The sequence below is a fragment of the Lagenorhynchus albirostris genome, chromosome 11 (genome assembly GCF_949774975.1).
Source record: "Lagenorhynchus albirostris chromosome 11, mLagAlb1.1, whole genome shotgun sequence".
In the NCBI taxonomy this organism is placed as follows: Eukaryota; Metazoa; Chordata; class Mammalia; order Artiodactyla; family Delphinidae; genus Lagenorhynchus; species Lagenorhynchus albirostris.
In genome coordinates, this window is record NC_083105.1 from 10,198,201 (window position 1) to 10,218,449 (window position 20,249).

At 53.9% G+C, this 20,249-nt stretch overlaps 1 long non-coding RNA gene across 1 annotated transcript; it reads left to right on the plus strand.

Annotated features, from left to right (window-relative positions):
• Positions 1-15,270: 15,270 nt before the first annotated feature.
• On the plus strand, positions 15,271-17,711 carry LOC132529091 (uncharacterized). The gene is made up of 3 exons (XR_009543375.1): positions 15,271-15,536; positions 17,015-17,184; positions 17,641-17,711. It is a non-coding gene; the product is annotated as an uncharacterized LOC132529091 (long non-coding RNA).
• Positions 17,712-20,249: the final 2,538 nt, after the last annotated feature.

Genomic DNA, 20,249 nt, shown 5'->3' on the forward strand with positions numbered 1-20,249 from the left:
AGTGGCCTCTCTTCCTCCAGTTGGCTCTACCAGATCCCTTCCTGGTGCCTAAGAGGGTCAAGGCAGAAGCTGCGAAGTCTCTGGAGCCCAGCCCTGAACTTGTATAACATCACTTCCATTGCATTTTATTGGCTAATCCTGGTCACGATTCAAGGGGCGGGAAATTGACTCCACTCCCCGGGAGCATGGTCACGTCCCATTGCAAAGGGTGTGCACACCCGGTGGAACTGTGGCCATGATCGCTCACCTAGCACAGAACTTTCGAGTTTGAGGGTTCCTTCCAGCTCTAAGTCTATTTTACAGGCCAACTGTGTACCCAGCATTTGGAGTATGAGGAAGCAGAGGGCACCCTCCCTGCTCCCGGGAATCTTCTAGCAAAGGTGCCAGCTCTCTCAGGAAACACAGGGAAGCAGGAGGCAGGCTCACCTGCTGTGAAGCGCTGTTGGCTGCTTGTGAACGACCACATTTCATCAGGCAACATTTGGCCATTTGGGTAAATCACGGTGCATTCCACATGCCTTAACAGTTTAATAGGAGAAGCTGAGGCCTCTTTCCTGGAGAAAGGGGTCCAAGTCCCCAACAACTCATTACAATGTCTCTTATTTGCATAACACCTTTCAAGGTAGGTGGGACAAGGGTTTGGTCTCAGAGAGGAAACCGAGGCCCAGAGAACAAAGGGGTTGGCCTGAACCAAGGTGAAGACTGTCAGAAGCCCAGGGGCTGGCTTCCCCTTGGCCTCCCGTCCTCCCTGAGGCAGGGGCTAAGAGAGGGGGGAGGGGCTGCCTCTTTTCCTCCTTTGCCCCCACCCAGATATCCCAGAGTGCACCTGTGACCTTTGGGGGCCTCGAAGGGCCTACAGGGGCCACTCAGCAAGACAAAAGTGCAGCCACTCACCTGCCCATGCTCTCAGAAGAGCGCCAGGTGGGAGCACCCCAGGGTCTCTCCCCCCACCCCATCCAGCCCTGCAGACCCCTGGGAGGACCTCGTCTATCTCATCCTCTCCTAACTGCTTCATCTCAGTGATGCTCTGGTGCCCTGGGCTGCCAGGGGTAGCTAAAGAAGACCTCAGACTCAGGCACCCTTGGACACAGCACCTTCGACCTGGAGCACATCTTAGAGGCTGCCCAGCCCTCCATCCATAAGGACAAGAGAGGAAGGGGTGTGGCCCCCCTTAGAGGGCCTCCCGCCCAGAGTGATGTGGAAGCACTTCAAGGTGCCTCCCGAACACCTTCCTTGTCACCAGTTTGCCACTTTGCTCAGACACTTGTGACAGTGGGCATGGGGGAGCGGGGGCCACAGGGGTGCGAGCCCAGAGCCCAGAGGCGAGCACGCAGCTGCAGGGAGGCTCCAAGGCTGCAAAGCCCTGCTGTTCCGCTCTGCGCTGACTCACCTTCCTTCTCCCACCTGCTCCCCTTCACAGCCCTCCCACCTCCCTTCCCCTCCCCTGCTCCCTGGCAGGCAGCTCCTCTGATCTCTCACTTCACTCCCGGCTCCTGGCGGCACCGAGATAGGGGGGATCGCTGAATCTGGGGGTGTAAGAACCTTAGATATATATCACTAGCTTGGAGTCACGAAACGGGCCTTGAAGGAGTCGCCGAGCCCTTCCTGGCTCCAACACATCTCCCCTGAGGGGCCAGGAAGCGGAGGCCCTGCCCTGTCCCCTCTCTACCCTGCTTCAGTCACAGCCCCGGGACATCTGGTGGGAGAAAGGGAGAGAGAGGTGAGGGCTCACCCAGCTGACAGCCTGCCCTCATCCCGTCTAAAACCCCACCACTCGGGTCTAATTCTTCTAGGTTCATCTTTGCTTCCTCCTCCCCAGCTTCTGAAAAAACGCATTTTCCTTAACGAACGCAAATTGCGTAAGGCAAAATAGAAAAGAACCTAGAAGGCGTTCAACTCAGCTGTTTCACCTCGTCGAATTCTCGCCTTATCTTTGTTAGGCTTTAGTGAGATCCCGTGGCTATGATCCCAGCCTCTTCTTCCTGGATCTGGTTTTTCTCACTGTAGCTTTTTCTGAGTACTGATTTTCTTTTGGTATTGATGGGTTCTACACATTTTCCATGTTTTATTTTTATTTGTATAAAGGGTCCTGTGGCCCAGCACTGCTGAGCAAAACCCTGGTGGGGGGAGGGGGTAGCTGAGGATACTGGCTGATTTATTTATTTGTTTGTCTGTTTGGGCCATGCTGCGTGCTTGCAGGATCTCAGTTCCTTAACCAGGGATTGAACCCACGCTCTCAGCAGTGAAAGTGCAGAGGCCTAACCTCATTTTCCATTTTTAATGACAGTATAATGTTCATAATGTTCAATATAATGTTCATAAAATCATAGAGGTCAGCGGGCCAACCCCTCGTTTACAGGTGGGGAAACTGAGGCCCAGAGGGGAATAACCTTGAACCCCACTCTCCTGGACCCCAGCCCCGTGCCCTCTCACTGCACCAACGACACACTTTGCAGGGTCCACTGCAAAATGAAAATGTGTGTCCGTTGTTCACAAGTCGGGAACACTGTGCCATTAAAGGCACTAAAAATCAAACTTTTTCCTTTCTTCAGATTACCTCCTCTGCTCATGCGCGTGCCACATCATCCCACTGGACTTCGCTCATAAAACTTACAAGGTCAAAGATAAAATGAAGAATTTCAAGACAGAGACCACAGAGCACTGAACCGACCTTGGGTCCCTCCCATGAAGCCAGCCCTCTGATGAGCCCTGTGGGCTTAATCCTTCGCCTCCTGTATCCAGATGAACGTCAGCATTTCTCCAAGATACACAGCGCTGTGATCAACATCTTCGTGCCTTTTGTTTTTTTTTTTTAACTTTTTCTTCTTGTGGCTGTCTGCTCAGGCTAAGTACTAACAGAATTCTGGACTGTGTTTGTCAGACTCTCTAAAAATGCAACCGCCAGCATCTGAACCTTTGCACAAGGACGGTGTAGAGCTGGGTTCCCAGGATTAGAAAATGCAGAAGTTTCAAAACCAAGCTCCCCCTCCACAGCTCCTCCAGGGGCTCCCTGTGGAGAGGGTGAGCGCAGATAAGGAAGACCGGCCGGCAATGGGCACAGCGCTGGTGCCAGGGCACAGAGCCAAGAGCAACAGCATTTATGTCAATATTTGTAGAGGAAAGATCATGAGTATGAGAGCCAGGGGGTCCTGCCACTACCAGTTAGTAGCTTTGTGACTTTGGGCAAGTTGATTTATGTCTAGGAACCTGCTTCCTCATCTGTTAGGAAGGGCCATTCGTATCTGTGTCACACGCTTGTTGTTTGGGTTAAATGAGATCTCATACGTGACCAGGCACAGCACGGTCTTGGGCATATTACTGGATCCAGATAAGTGTCAGGACTTCCCTGGTGGCGCAGTGGTTAAGAATCCGCCTGCCAATTCAGGGGACACGGGTTCGAGCCCTGGTCTGGGAAGATCCCACATACCGCGGCGCAACTAAGCCCGTGAGCCACAACTACTGAGCCTGCGTGCCACAACTACTGAAGCCCGTGCACCTAGAGCCTGTGCTCCACAACGAGAGAAGCCACCGCAGTGAGAAGCCCGCGCACCACAAGGAAGAGCAGCTCCCGCTTTCTGCAACTAGAGAAAGCCCACGCACAGCAACAAAGACCCAACACAGCCAAAAATAAATAAATAAACTAATTTAAATAAATAAATAAATAATTTTAAAAAAATAATAATAAATGTGAGTTGTCTTCCAGTCAGGATTTTGATGGGTTTACCATATGAGACACAGTTTGAAAACTGACCCCTGAGGTTCCTGGCAGCCATGCAAAAAGGGAAAACCGATAGGTCACTCAGCTCACAGGATATGAGTACCGGGAGGCTAGAAAAGGAGTTTGGGGTCTGAGTTACTATGTGATCCTGGATAATCTCTTCAGTTTTCTGAAACTCATTTCCTTCATCTTCAAAGTTAGACACGGGACTTAATGACCTCCAGGGACCTGGCACCTATGTTCCTGTGTCTTTCAGAACATCTGAAGGTCTCAGGGAGACCGTGGGGAAAGACAGAATTGGCACTTGGCAAAATTGGGTCAACGCCCAAGCCTATCTTTGCCCCCTCCCGCAATCACTGGCAACCTCCAGGGCCCCCCACTTACTCTGTTCACTGCCTCAAACCTGGTATAGAATCCCTACACAAGCCCTTTGGGATCCCAGCCAGAGGCATTTGCCCAGGTCCTGGCCATCAGCTCACACATCAGCCCCGCCCATTACAGATTTCAAAGGCCTTCTGTGTCATTCATTCATTCCTTCACGGAACAAATATTTGTTGAGCACCTACTACGAGCAAGGAGGAGCCTGGTCTAGCAGAGGGGATTCAGCACTGAACCAAACAGGCAAAGATGTAGCTGGGGCCTGGGCCCACAGCCGTTCAACCTTGGGCTGTGGTGTTGGGAGAGAGCTGGGAGGCCTGAGCCCTCTGGCCTCAGCCCTGCTGCCAGTGCCAAATGGGACCATGGGCGATTCCAACACTCCACGCTCAGGCTTGGGACAGCAGCCAGGGCTCCTTGGTTACAGTCGCCATAGCTGTCCACTGCGCTACAGGTACCATGGCAACAGGGCAGGTAGGCCAGAGCCCCTGCTGGCTGGTGTCAGCTCTCACAGTGCCCACAGTGGGAAGGAGGCCAAGAGGGGACTCCTGGTACCCATGGATGGGGGCAAACAGGCCCAGGGAGGGGGTTTGAGATGTCATACAAAGAGGCAGGTGCAGAGCTCAATCCAGAATGAGGCTCCTGACCCCCGACCTGTCACTAGGATTACCTCCTCCTGGGATGTGGCCCCTTGGAGTGAGGGTCTGGAGGACAGCACCTGTGCCTCCTGCTTCTGGAACCTTCCCTGCCTGGCAGAGCCAAGGCTCAGCTTGCTGTCCTCTCCTGCTCAGCTCCTTCCAGGCCTGTCTAAGCTCCTCCTTCCTCTCCCCCTCCTGGGCCTCCCTGCCAACACCTGGACCGGGGGGCTCAGGGCGGGTCCGTGGAGGTAGGAGAGGGTTCAGGGCATGGGGACGGAATGGAGTGTTCTATTATTATCCCCATTTTACAGATGAGGAGGCTCAGAGAGGCCACGTGAATTACCCAAGGTCATAGAGCAACTCAGGGCTCTGCCAGGGCTTTCTGGTCTTACGGTTGTTGGTGTTTTAGTCCCTGAGCCACAGCGGAGGTTGGCTGATAGGAGAGCGAGGTCGGGGAGGCAGGCGCGTGTCGCGGGGAGGACAGCTACTCTTGGGGGGCTGGGCCAGGTGAGCAGGTGAGTCCGGCAGACTGAGGAGCCTTTTCCTGCAGGCAGTGGGGAGACCTGGGTGGTCTTGGCGCAGAGGGGCGAGTGATGGGAGAGGCCTTCGGGAAGCGGCATATGGCGGCCAGTGGGCTGGAGTGGCCGGCAGGTCGGCAGCCCTGATGGGGTCCGGCCTCCATGAAGCCTTTACGCTGCTTCTGGGGCCTCTGAAAGAAGCTGGATGGGGCAGCAGGAACAGATGGGGCAGTTTTCTGGGCTCAGCGACGAGACAGGCGGAAGCGGGGATGCTGCCAGCGGAGCCTCAGCAGGGGGGCGTGGCGGGACGGATTACTGACGGGAAGTGGGCGGGGCAGCTGGGTTCCCGTCTTCTCCCTGACAGGTGCGAGGAGGGAGGACACGCACAGGTGAGCATGGCAAGCGGGCGAGGTGGGAACCGAGGCGAGGATGGACGGGGCTATTTCTAGTCCAGTCTCTGCAGGGAAGGCGTGGGTGACGAGGGGGCCCACAAATGGCCTTGCCGCCCCCTGGCGGCCCAGAACATAGGCTGGGGGCTGGGAGCACGGCCTTCGGCTGAGGAAGGCCCTGGCTCTTGGTGGCGTCAGGAAGGACACAGCAGAAAGGGAAGGGCTAGGAGCCCACAGCCTTGGCGAGGGGCCGGTGGCGCCCCTTCCTCTCTGGGTTGTCCTGAGCGATTTGCTTCCCCTCTCTGGGCTTCCGCTGTAAGAACGACCCAAAAACAACTGTGCAACTTCCACAGGGGCCACAGCGTGTGGACTAGATGGCATCGTGCATGTGGATCCCGCCACACGGCGTCAGGCCTGGCCTGGGCTCAGGAAATGCAAATTCCTTCTCTTCCCTTGGAGGTAGGTGGGTCTGACTTGAAGATCTGGAAAATGAGTTTGCAGGAAGCAGCGGGCAGGGGCAGGTAGGCTTGAAAAACTCCCTCTGTCATCCTGGCCACCTCCCCGCCGCCAGCTCTCTGTCAGCCTCCCTGGGAGACACGTCACAGACCTGAGCCCACCTCCTCGAATTACAGATGGGGAGACTGAGGCCAGCGAAGAGAAGGGATCTGCCCGTGGTCATGCAGTAACTCAGATGCCCAGCTGAGGCCAGGGCATCCCAAGCCTGACCCTTCTCCTCAGGCCTGTCTGTGAAATGGGGGCGATGATGGCTTCCTGCCAGGGCGCGGCTTGGGCTCACTGAGCTAGTGTGTGAGAGGGGCCGGCACACAGTAGGTGCTCAGGAAACGGCTTCGCCTTCTGCTTATTGAGGTCACGCTCAGGTACGCCGCTGTGGTTAGCACACAGGCTAGGGCGTCACCCAGGCCCCGGCTGAACCCTGGCTTTGCCACTTGCTGCTGAGAGAGCTTGCACAAGCGACTTGGCCTCTCTGAACCTGTCTGTTCTTCCGTGAAATGGGGAAAGCCCCAGCTCGCCCTCCCAGGGCAGCTGGGCGGACAGAGGGAGATGACAAATGCACTATCAAGCCCCAGAGCAGCGCCGTCCTCTCCCTCTTCCCAGCCCGTGCCCCACTGTCAAGGCCCACACCTTGCCACTCCTGCAGGGCGGAGAGCCTGGCCTCGAAGAGACTGAGGCAACCTCTCCCATCTGGCAGGGAAGTGACTCCAGCTCGCCTCAGGCCCCCAAAATAGAGTCCTATTTCAGCTTCCAGCTCCTCCGTGGAGAGGCCCAGAGCTCCGTGCGAGGGTGTTTGGCCGCTGAGGGCCTGCAGCAAACCCCCTCCCCGCTCCCCCATCCTGCCAGGCATTGCCAAGCTGTGACCTTGGGCCTCTCCTGCCTCTGGGACACTATTTCTCCCAGAGGGCCATCATGCGAAATCAGAACCCCCCAGTTCTCCACTGTATTATTCAAATGAGGTCCCCGGAGCCTTCAAGCCAGTCCCTGTTTCTGAAGCCCTATCCCAGGGAGAGCAGAAGTTTCCAAGGGGGCAGAGGAGGGAGACAGGATGCTAGCAGCAGTGCAGCCATACAGCTTACTCACTCAGCCCCGCAGAACCTTCTCCCCAGTGCTACACAGCTTCCTACCTCAGTGCCTTTACATCTGTGGACCCCTTTCCCTTCTCCTCATCTGCAGATGGGATTGGAAGCCAGACTGCCTGGGCCCAGAGTCCATGCTTTTCACCACTCTATGGTCACTCTGGAAGGAATCTAAGTAGAGGGAGGGCATGAGCAAAGCATGGTCCCATGAAAGAAGGGTCTGCCACCAACGGGCAGAGCGCTTGGGGTTTCTTGAGACACAAGGGGACTTCAGTCTTTCCCTTGTTTTACAGATAAGAAACAGGCACAGAGAAGTGCAATAATTTGCCAAGATCACTATTGAGTGAGGAAGCTGGAATTTGAGCCCGGGGTGGGCTGTGGGGGGGGGTCTGTCTCCAGAGCCACACCCCACCCCCTCATAGCTGGCCTCTGGGCAGGGGTTCAAGAGGTTTGCTAGGTGTGGAATGGAATGAATACCTTGATGGGATTCTAGCCGGTGGGCCCACTGCTCACCAGCTGTGCATCGTTGGGCCAACCTCCTTGCTTGGCACACCTGCCTCACCTGTCAGCGTGGCGCTGAGAACTTTCCCGGTGGAAGTAGGGGGTTGAGGGACCCACATCTTGGGGCCCTTCGACTCTCAGATTCTAGGTCTGGTGAGTCGGTGGTGGGAAAGGGGTGGAGATGGGGGGGAGGTGGGGGCGGGGTGGGGCAGGCGGAAGACTGGAGGTGCTTCAGCTGCATCCCAGTGCGTGAGCCCACAGGTCAGTCAGCTCCTCTGGGCTAAAAGTGAAGTCACATTTCCAGAAGCCCAGGCTCACAAATGCTCAGCTTCTAAGCAGGCAAAAGGAGACAGGCCCTCTTCCAACAGTTCCAACCCTCCCAGAATCCATTGGCCGGGCATGAGGCACATGCCCTGAGCCCACCACTGTGGCCAGGGGCATGGACCACTCTGAGTGGCAGGCATGAGTCGTAGGCATGGAGAGGCTCCTTGTTTTAATGGGGAGACTGGCAACCTGGGGGGAGATGGAGTGGGAGGCCAGAGAGGCTGAGAAGGAAGGAAGTAGAAGGGAGGAAGGAAACCAGGAACCAGAGATGAAAGGCAACGGCTGGGCAAGAAGAGTCCCACCCTCTCCAGCCTCAGCCAACACCTGGTCAGACGTGAGCACAGAACCTGGGAGTTGCGGACAGGCTCTGCTGGGCTATGTGACCTCAGGCGAACCGCACCACGTCTCTGAGACTCAGTTTTCTCATCTGGAACATGGGTGCAGTTGTAGCACCGACCTCATGGGCTGTTATGAGAGTGTAAAGGAGATTAATCGCTTAGCTCAGGGCAGTGGTTGTTTGTATCCTCATCCTTCAAAGTTCACCTTTCAATCCCTGTGCAGGTGTTGACCCTGGCTCCACACCAGACGGTTGGTAAAGCCCCTTTCTAGCCATCATCTGCTGTGGTCCTGCTCCTGCCCTGGGAGGTACTGGTATCCCCGTTTTACAGGTGTGAAAAACAGCCTGGGAGCTTGAATGGCCTACGAGTCAAGGTTCCTCAGCTGGTCAGAGCCGCGACCTCACCCAGACTCTGAAGCCTGAGTTCCTTCCATCACATCAGCTGTTGGTTGAATTTTTTAAAGTGACGGGGGAAACAGTTCCTCGCCTCAGTTTCCCCTCCTGCCGCAGAGGGAACCAGAATGATCCAATCCTCCCCTCTCCGGGGAAGTCCACGCCAGGCAAGTGGTTACTAAAAATTCTCGGGCCGCATGCCAGCCCCGGGGGTCCCTGCGCGATCCCCGGGGTCCCTTCCCACAGCGCCGCCCCGTGGTGGCCTCGGGGGCTGCAGGCTGAGTGCACCCGGCGGACGTGTCCCCTCATTCCGGTTCCTGCGGTGTTGGGAAGCCCCGGCTTGAGCCCTGCTCCGCCCTCTCTCGGTATCCAAACCTCTCCGCATCCTTCACGCCTCCTTGCCACCAACACGCAGAGGGCGCCTCACACCGTCTCATTAGATGCTCCTCCACTACCTCGAGGCAGGACAATTCGCCCGTTCTAGGCGCGGAGATTCGAGCTCTGGAGGTGAAGCCACTTCCAAGGAAAGGGCAGAAGGTTGGAGGCGGGATTGGGGCCCAGGTGTTTTTGTCCCCGTATTTTGTTTGGGACACCAGAAACTGCTAAGTGCTCTTCACAGACATTATCCAGTCCAGCGTTGCTCCTGCTGTGGCCCCCGGGGAATCCAGACCAGGTCACCGGCTGCGCTGTCAGGTATAGTAGCCACGACCCACAGGGAGCCCTTGACTCGTGGCTGGTCGGAGTTGAGAAGTGCTGTAAATGTAAAACACACAACCGATTTCGAGGTCTTAGTACTTAAAAAAAGAATACAAAATATCTCATTTATAATTTTTTATGATTGATTACATGTTAAAATTATACTTCAGATAAATTGGGTTAAATAAAATATGAAATTAAAATATTTTATTTATATATTAAATAAATTTTATTTTATGTATTAAAATATATAATTAAAATTTTCTGTAAGAGACTTTTCACCTGTTTCTTTTCACCTTGTTATGTAATTAGCACTAGGAAATCGAAATTGGCAAATGTGGCTTGTATTTGTGGCTCAGATTTCCACAGGACAGCACTTGACCAAAGGTGCCCATTCCTGGTTCCCACCCAAGACCCCTGACAGCCTGTCTGGGATGGGACCCTGGGACCTGCATTTTAACAGGGTCTCTTCAGGGATTCTGCAGACCACCAAAGTTTGAGATGAAGCTCCAGAAATATTTTTGGCTTGTTCACTATTATATTTTTCGGGATCTGGCATAGGGCCTGACACATAGTATGTGCTCATTAAATGTTTGTTGAGTGAATTAGCACATCCAATGCTCATAGTAGGTAAGTAGAAGAGATAAGACGTTAAAAAAAAAAAAAAAGTAACTATGGGACTTCCCTGGTGGTACAGTGGTAAAGAATCCGCCTGCCAATGCAGGGGACACGGGTTTGAGCCCTGGTCCAGGAAGATCCCACATGCCGTGGAGCAACTAAGCCTGTGCACCACAACTACTGAGCCTGCCTGCTGCAACTACTGAAGGCTGCGTGCCTAGAGCCTGTGCTCCGCAACAAGAGAGGCCACCGCAATGAGAAGCCTGTGCACTGCAACGAAGAGTAGCCCCCGCTCGCCACAACTAGAGAAAGCCTGTGCGCAGCAACGAAGACCTAACGCAGCCATAAATAAATAAATACATTTATTTTTTTTAAAAAAGCTTGCTGCTAAAATACGTCTAATTAAGAAAAAAAATAGTAACTATGGAGTTCTGAATACCAGCTAAAAACCCAAAATTAACTTATATGTTCTGAGAGGAAATATGGCCAATATATATTGCTAAAGAACATTATCTACATAATCCCATCAAACAAAATATTTTTATATAAAGGACAAATGGTCTGGTTTCTTCAACAAACAAATTGCAAGGAAAATAAAAGAGTTAGGGTAGGAACCTATAGATTGAATGAGATGTAGCAGACAGTGACCAACTACATGCTTTCACAGGCCTTATTTAGATCCTGAATGAAACAAACGAATAAACAAACAAAATGATATTTGATGATGTTAGGAAATTATTGTTACAGGATGATAACGGGACTTGGGTTTTTTTTTTAAGTCCTTTCCTCTTAGAGATACATATTCAAATATTTAAGGAATAATTTATATGACATATGGGATTTGCTTTAAAATAATATGGGATGGGGGAGCTGGTGGGTATAAATATGTTGATTTGGTATATGTCTAAGCTGGTTGATGGTTACATGGGAGGTCATTTATACAATTCTGTACTTTTGTATATGTTGAAAGGTTTCCATAATACAAATATTTTCAAAATAAGAAGTCAAGTCACTTCTCACTAAGGCCAACTGGTAGTTCAGAAGTGATTTGACCCAGATAAGAATAGTCCTTCTTTACCTGGGAAAAGATCAAAATCAAAAGATTTATCATTATTTAAACAGACAAACCAAGCTTCAAGACAAAAGCATTATTAGAAACAAGGAATACGTAACTCCAGGAAGATATAACAATTCTAAACTCTTATGCACCTGATAACACAACTTCAAAACATACAAAGCAAAACAAGGAGACATAAACAAATCCATTATCATAATCAGAGATTTTATCACAACTCTTTCAATTGCCGATATATCAAGAAGATAAAAGAATTGCTAAGGATATGGAAGACATAAACAAGAAGATATTAAATATCATTAGTAAACAGGAAAAGTAAATTAAAGCCACAATGAGTTGGAATTTTACTCCCACTAGCTTGGTAAAAATTACAAAGTTGAACAGTTCCACATTTGGCAAGGATGTGGCTCAGTGGGGACTCTCCTTCCCTCTGGGTGGGAGTAAAAATTGGTTCAATCTCCTTGGAAAATAGTTTAGCCTTGCCTAATAGAGTTGAACATGTTGCACACACAATAATTCAACAGTTCTCCTCCTAAATTTGTTATTTAAGAGTACATATATGTGACCAACCTGTAAGGAAAGTCAGAAGAGGAAGGAGGGCGCAGCTGTGGAGGGGCACAAAGGTGTGCTTCTAAGATGCTGGCAAGTTTTATGAATGGTGAGGACATGGATGTCTGCACTGTTTTCCTTTGAATTGTATATTTTTTGCATGTACATGTTAATAATAAAAATGCTATGCCTATATATTTGCCTATATCACATCTGTATGTAAATGCATAAGAGGTTGGAAGGAGACCCCAGACTGTTCACAGCAGCTCTTCCTAGAGAGTGTCATACTGGGGGGGGGGGGGAATTCATATTTTATTCAAATATTTCTTAATTGTTTGCATGATTTTACAGTAAGTGTGTATGACCCAGGTAATTTTTTTTTTTTTTTTTTTTTTTTTCCGGTACGCGGGCCTCTCACTGTTGTGGCCTCTCCCGTTGCGGAGCACAGGCTCCGGACGCACAGGCTCAGCGGCCATGGCTCATGGGCCCAGCCGCTCCGCGGCATGTGGGATCTTCCCGGACCAGGACACGAACCCGTGTCCCCTGCATCGGCAGGCGGACTCTCAACCACTGCGCCACCAGGGAAGCCCTGACCCAGGAAATTTTAAAGACCCAATTAGAGCAACGGAAGCAAGACAAAACCCAAATGCAATTAACATGAGAAGAGTGAATATGCCAAAAGGGCATTTTAGGAGGCAGGTCTGTGGAATGGAAAGAGCTGTCACTTTCTGGTAAGTCATGTGATTTCCCTAAGGCTCAGTTTTCTCATCTGTAAAATGGGCCTAATGGGGTCTGGTCTCATGGGGGTCTCTGGAGGACTGGGTGGGATGAGATGAGTGAAGGGCCTGGCTCAGCCCTGGGCCCACCGTGAGTGTTCAGTGCACAGAGATGCACATGAGAGAGGTTCGAGTATTTTGGAGTTCAGAGGAGGGGGTAGAGAGTGTGAGATGGGGAGCAGACTCAGCTGACTCAGCTGGGGGAGGTGACATGTGTGTGCCAGCCTTGGGGAACTGGGAGAATGTGGAGATGGGGTAAAAGAGTGACATATTTAGCTGGTGGATAGGGGGTGAGGAGGAAGGGGCTTGTCCAGGCTGGCCAGGTCTGGGGATGGGGGCAGGGATGGGGGACGAGGTGGGGAGGGAAGAGGCTTCCCTCAGGATAAAGGCTGACACAGGCTTCATTTGGAACCAGAGACATCATGCAAATATATGCAAAAGACCATGCAAATTAACCCAGCTGGTGGCCAGTGGGAAGAGGACCCAGCTGGTGATTTTGTTTCTGTAGTGTGGCCCAGGGCCACCTGTAACAGAATCACCTGGGGAACTTATCCTAGTCCCCTGCCACCCCCAAACCCACTGCTTCCACCCTCTGGAGCTGCAGCCCGGGAGTCTGTATGTTTAAGGAGCTCCCCAGGTGATTATTTACTTCTGAACTCATTTATTAAACATGCACGTAATGTGTTATAATTATAACACATTATGATATATGCACGTTATGATATATAAGATAAACATTCAGGCAGAAAAGTAAATCTCCTTCTCTCCTCATTCTCCACCCCCATGCCCAGAGGCAACCACCAGTACCAGTTCCTTTGTGTCGTTCTGGAAGCGACTCTGCACATTCCCAGGTGATTCTCTCTGACCTTTCAGATCCACAGCGTCTTGGAGTCCCAGGGTGATGTCTCTGGATCATTCACAGACCAAACTGTCATTCATTCATGCCTTTGTTCACTCACTCAAAATTCACTAAGAGCCTGCGGGACTCATGCCAGGCACAGCCCTGCCCCCAGGAGCTCACACAAGAGGGGGAGCCATTCGCAAAGGCAGCACTGCCCAGTGGCTAGCTCCCAGCTCTGCAGTCAAGATGCCCTTTTCAGCAAGACCCTCACTCCCTGAGCCTCCACATCCCCAACTGTATCAGGTAGTAATGGTACCTGGCTCTCAGGGCAGTGATGCTGTGGGTCAAGAGAAATGATGAGAGCAGAGCAGGCTCTTCAATAAATGCTTATTTCCTTCCAGAAGACAAGCCTTGCCTGGAGCAGAGACAATGAGAACAGGGAGATTTTTCCAACATCGGCTGGCTTGGCTCGGGGCCAAAAGGAATGGATTGAGGGTGGGAAGGGGCTTCGTTATCTCTCCCCTCTCTCAGGAAGAGATCTCTCCAGGGTGGAGTTTTGGGTGCTCTGGGGCCTGGGAGAGCAGCTGTGACTACAGCATCCCTTGGCCTGGTGCACAGGGACCCCAGGTGATAGAGGAGCCAAGCAGCTCCCTCTGGATCTCTCTGAATCAGCCCTTGCCTTCAAGGCCTGCCTCCTTCAGGTAGCCTTCCTGACTGTTCCAGCCAGAAAGGGAAAGGGAAGGAGTGTTTATTACCTGCCGGGCTTACTAGGTGCTTGTCACTGGGCCTGGCACTTTCATACTTCTTAAAATCTAACTTAATCTTCCCAACCCCTCCTGGAGGGAGATAGTTCATACCATTGCACAGGTGAGGCAGCTGAGGCTTGGGGAGGTGAAGGGACTTACTCAAGGCCACACAGGGAATCAGTGGCTGGGTATTTGTCTCCATGGGGGCTCTGAGCCTCTCCTGTCCTCTCCTTGGGACTCCTCCCCTGAGGGCCTGAATCTCCTAACAGTAAAGTCCCAGGGCCTGTGGAGGGACTGGGATCGCTAAGTTCCTGTAGCTCAGACACTCAGAACTCAGTGACCCTGGCTGATCTGGCCTCTTTCCTCCTCTCTCTAAGCCTCGATGACCTCATCTGTCAAATGGGTAGATTACCTCACCTGTCATAGGGAAGGTGTCTGTGAGAACATCTACACACACAGTCCGTCCTCAGCTCCTCCCCCCGCCCTCTCCAGCTCCTCCAGCTCAGAAGGCCCCAACAAGCTCAGCACCCCCCAGGCACCATCCAGGTCCACGGCCCCCATCTCCTGGGCCAGAATCCTGAGCTCTCCCTTGAAGTCGCCCCTTCCTTGCCCCCCACACACAGTCACTGAGTCCTGTAGCTTTTCCCAGCAAAGAGCTCAGCAGGCTCCTACTCCCACAAAGATACAAGCTCCTCCCAGGGTGGGCCCAAGCCAGGGTCTTAGTTTGAGCCGCTGAGCTCTAGGAAGCCCCTCTGTCAGGTTCCAAAGCCTCACTGTTTTCGGGCCAGCACATAATTCAGCTGTGGCCTGGACCCCTCCAAGGCAGAGCGATCACCAACACTCAGGGCCACCTGTTCAAGTGACATAGCCTCCCAGAATCATCCCAAGTTTCCCAATTGTAAGTGAACGCATTCAGGGCACTTCTAGGGGTCGCAGTCTCAGTCCTGAGAGTTTTGGGTAGTCAGGGCCCGTCTTCTCTCTGCCGGTGCCCCTCGCGTCGGCCCCGGGCTTGGCACCAAGGAGCACCCCCGCCCCGCGTGACCCGGACCCGGCCTGCAGCGCCCTCAGCGGCCACGTGGGGGCAGCAGGCGCGCGCCCTCCGCGCCGCCCGCCGTCAGAGTTCTAGCCCTGGGAGGCAGGCCAGGAAGTAGCGGGAGGAAAAGCATCCGGGAAACGGGGGGGGACCTGGGCCTGGGGCTGGCCGGGCGTTGACTCCCCGCTAGGGCCCCAGGCGGGTCGCCCCACCCCCCACAGCCTCACTTTCCCCATCTATCAAGTGGACACGGCAGTCTGCAAGGGCCTTTTTGACCCTGGCAATCCGGAAGCAAGATGTAGTAACAAACGGAGAGGGGCTTTTGTGCCAGGTGTCCCTGCTCACAAAGCAAGGTCCTGCCTTGGTCTGACCGAAACCTCTCATACCCAGGTGGGGAAAAGGAGCCAGGAGAAGGAGGTGAGTCCCCTGAGGTCACACCTGACTCCAAGCCCAGCTCCCTGCCCGTGGAGATCCCCATCTGCAGACGGGGGAACCCGAGTCCCCAAAGGGGAGGGGATTTGCCGGTGCTCTCACACGAGGACAGGACAACGCTGAGCCTCTGTCTCTGCCCAGTGCGCCCTCCACTGCCTCCCTGGAGGTTTAAGGACTTAGCAATCCCACCTCCACCCCTTACCTTGACTTGGAAAATGAAACGGAACAGGAATTGGCAGCTCACTCTGCACGCAGCGGGAGGAGGGAGAGGCTCCACAGGCCCCATGGGAGGTCCTGGACTCAGGGAATAGCCCCCTTCACAACCTCCGGAGTGTCTGCCATGTGAGCCCTGGCAGACCCTGAGGGCCAGGACCTGCTTCTCACTTGGCCCTCTTCCCACGTTGCCTCAGGGCCAGCCTAACACAGCCCCTTCCATCTCCCTCATGGAGAACCAAAGCTGGGGGTGGCCTTCACAGCCCCTGTGCGTGGCCCGTCACACGTGCACAACACAGCAGCTAGGAGAGGCAGATGAAGATACTGACGTTCAGAGTGGGTCAGAGGTGGGGCCAGGACTTGAACCTCCCTCTCTCCAGGCTGTCTATACCACTGAGCTGCCCACTACATACCTCAGAACAGGAAAGGAGGGCAGAGGGGATATTTGCTGAGGCTCTGCCTTGAGCCTGGCCTGGACCTGGCATGCTTGCCTCACGCAGAGCCCCAGCTGCTCTGAGAAGCAGCCCCATCATGTATTCCACTTACAGATGAGGACTGAGCCGTGGCCACAAGAAGGAGTGAGCAGACTGGGATTTGAAGCCAGGTCAGGTGGCTCCCACACCTTGGCACAGAGCCCAGGGTCTGACCTATCTCCTGCACAGGGGCCTGCAGGCTGCTTCCCCGTGTGGTCCCAGAGCCCAGAGACCAGCAAGGGGAGCAGGTCTCTAGGGTGGCTTGGGCAAGTCAGGGCACCTCCCTGTGCCTTGGTTTCCTCAGCCCTACCCACTCATAGCACAAAAAAGTACTAAGGATGGGAATTCCCTGGCAGTCCGGTGGTTAGGACCCTGTGCTTCCATTGCAGGGGGCACGGGTTTAATCCCTGCTCAGGGAACTAAGATACCACAAGCTGCGCTGTGTGGCCCAAAAAAAAAAGAAAGAAAAAAATGTACTAAGGAGAGCCTTCCAGCCAACTGGGCTAGCGTGTTCCAGTCAGTGCCAGTGGTGGGGGAGAGCATCATGGGCCAGGCTTCCAGGACACCCCCGCCCAGGTTAAGGAGAGAGGGAAAGGCACAGCCAAGGGCAACCAGTGTCAGCATCATGGGCCATGGTGGGAGTGGCAGGGCCAGAGGATGAGGGGCTGATGTCACGATGGTGACAGAGTTGCGGTCCTCCCCTGCCACCCAGTGCTCAGATCCAGGCAGTGCCCAGCCTTGGCACGGGGTGGTAATAGACACACTCTTGGCCTCCAGGACTGCCCTGGTCAGAGAAATGTGTCAGCAGAAGGGCCAGAGATTGCCCACCCTCTTCATCGTGGTTGTCATCGTCATCACCACCACCATAGTCATCAACGACTCCAAAGAAGTTCAGAGAATTTCCTCCTGACCCGAGTGAAGCCCACTCCATGGAAGCAGGAGGCTGGGTAAGAAGCCCTCTGGAGGCCTCCCCTGCTGGGGTAGGGAGAGCGGGCAGAGGCTTGAAGCCTATCGCATGAATTCTCTGCCTGGGAGTCCGGGAGACTTCTCAGAGGAGGTGGCCTGTCCTCTGAGCTTTAAGAGACAGGTTTACGGCTCCACTCGTATGCGGTACCTGAAGGAGTCAGGTTCACAGAGACAGAAAGTAGACTGGAGATTGCCCCCAGCTGGGGGAAGGGGAGTGGGAGTTAGTGTTTAGTGGGCACCACGTTTCAATTTGGGAAGATGATGGTGGTGATGGTTACACGACAATGTGAATGTACTTAATAACACAGAACTGTGCTCTTAAAAAATGGCTAAAATGGTAACTTTAAGACACATATATTTACCACAATTTAAAACACACACAATTTTCATTAAAAATTTTTTCTTTTTTTTTTTTTTTTTGGCCACACGTCCTGCAGGATCTTAGTTCCCTGACCAGGGATCGAACTGGTTCCCCCTGCAATGGAAGCGTGGAGTCTGGACCACCAGGTAATTCCTTAAAATTTCTCACTGAAAAAAATTTTTTGATTGAAAAAACCTTCCAAGAAAAAAAATGAAATTTACATTTTATTTAAAAAACAAGAACTGAGCTGGAATTGGGCAAGCAGAGCAGGGGAAAGGGGAGTCCTGCAAAACTGTAGAAGAGGAAAGAGAGTGTGTCCTCAAAAGGCAAAGGCACTGAAGTAGGAGCACAGAATGAAAAAGAGGAAGGAGGCGGGGCAGTGCTGGGGGCGGGGGGCGGGGTGAAGGCAGGCCCCGCCCCGGCCTGGGACCCCAACCTTCCCCACACAGACTCACACTGAACGAGACATTCCAGGCTCCCAAGATCTCTCGGTCATCATAACTCAGGGAGTCTTAGTGTCCTATGGTCCTCCCACCCCTACCCCAGCTGTCACACACAGACCAGCCCTCTGAGAAGACCCTCAGGTCTGTCCTCTGCTGAAAACCTCCTGGGACCCCCGCAGTCTACAGGATAGGATCCAGAGGCTTTGGCCTGGCACTCAAGGCTCCTGGCCCCAGGTGACCTCTGCCATCACTCCTCGGGGGGTTGCACCAGACCCTGCACCCGCCCTCTGGGCACCAGCGCCACTTCAAGGAGTGGCCCTGTAGGAGGCTCTGCTCCTGGGGTCCTCGCCCTGCCCGCCCCCTCTCTCACTGGTACCTTCGCTCTCCCTCCCTCTGGGAATGCCTTCTCCGTTTCCTCCGGCGGAGTTGACCTTGCTTCCTCTTCTGAGTGCCTCCTGTACGTCGCGTCTCCACAAACTCCAGGTCCTTCCTGGTGGCAGCGCACAGTAGGAGCTCAGGCGGCATCTGCTGAAGCACTGGTTTAAAGCAACTTTCCCGTCCACCCTCTTAACTCAGTGGGTGCAAGTGGAGCTGGTAGAGAGTCAGGTGTCAGGAGCCCTGGGTTCCTGCCCTGTTGAGATTTGCTGTGTGACCTCAGGCAAGGGTTTCCCCTCTCTAGACTTTGCTTACAACCTTCTAGGAAGTGTGGCCTCCCGGGAAGTCAATCCCGAGGGACGTGCTCCCTCAGAGAGCAGTAAAGGTGGGGCAGAGGGAGTCATCAACTCCATGACCTGAGGGCAGGGCACCCTTATTGACAGGGCCAAGGCCATAAGCCCACGGTGGAGTTTTCTGGGTGCTCACACTCCCACACCCCCAGAAGTCTGCCCAGCACTTAGCTGAACCCGCCCTGGCCTGCCGGAATGCCAGGGAGAGGCCAGAGTTCCATCACCACCGCCACTACCGCTGTCATGCTCCGTGTCACCGCCGTCATCCTCATCCCCACCATCATCAAGAAGCTAGAGGGCCCGCCTCTGGCCTGCTCTCTGTACACCCAGTGGGCTGGACAAGAAGGTCTTTCCAGGCCCCTGGGAGGGGGCTGGAGGGAAGCCCCCGTGATTCTGTCCCCGACCTTCTCAGGAGTGCAAGGGAGGGAAGGGACCCCACTTGACTGAGCACCTGCAGTGTGCCAGGTACAGGGCTCTATTCTCCATCAACTGCAAGGTGGGATGTTTTCCCCATCTGAAGCAGTGGCTCAGAGAAGTCAGGGTTGCACAGTTGTGGGTGCACAAGGGGGGGTTCAACCCAAGTCATCTCACCTTCAGTTTGCTCATCCCCCTGCCCGGTGACCCCGTGCGCTGTGGGGAGGTGCAGTGTAGTTAGCAGCCAGGCTTGGGAGCCTTCCCGCCGGGGTTCGAGGTCAGTTCTGCCTCTTACCAGCCACGTGACCTTGGGCAAGCCACTGCCCTGAACACCAGAGTTCAGCTGTTAACCGGGGATGCTAATAGCACCGGCTGCCAGGTTGGCCCGAGGGCCGGGTCAGCCTGTGGAGAGCACGTGGAACAGAGCCAGGCACACGGTGGGCGGTGGGCGGTGCATAGGCCTGGGCCAGCAGGATTAACATTTCCCTGCCAGGTAAACTCCTCCTCCTTTAGTACCTTCCTGGCAACCCTCCCACGCCCAGCTGCCTTTCCTCCTCGGGAGTGTTTCTCACCCTTCGAGGTGAGAGCCAGTGACACCCCTGCGCCCCGTGCCCCTCCTGAGAGCGGAGGGGGGGGGGCCTGAGTGTCCTGCCAGCCCCTCCCTGCATCTGAGGCCCAGCCCAGGGCTAGCCTCAGCTGATAACTGAATGGGTGAATCCGCATCCGTTTCCTCTTCCCACTACTGCCAGCCACCTCACCTCCCAGAACTTCGTGGAATCTCCCCTGACCTTCTGCTGCCCCATCTCACAGCTCAGGCCACGGACTCTGTGGTCCTCCCGAGCCCTCATCCCTCCACCCTTCAAGTACAGGAGGGGACTGTCCCTACAATCTCTCCACTGCCCTGCACAACTCCTGGCCTCAGTCCTGCCTTCCAGGAGCCTGGAGTCCTGACATTCCCCTACCCACTGGCTGTGTGATATTAAGCAAGTCCCTGCCCCTCTCTGAGCCCCAGGGATGTCAGCTGTAAAGGGAGGAGAAGAACCCACTTCTCAGTGCATTGCTCTGAGATTAAAGAGAGGAGGTGGGGAACTCTTTGTAAACTG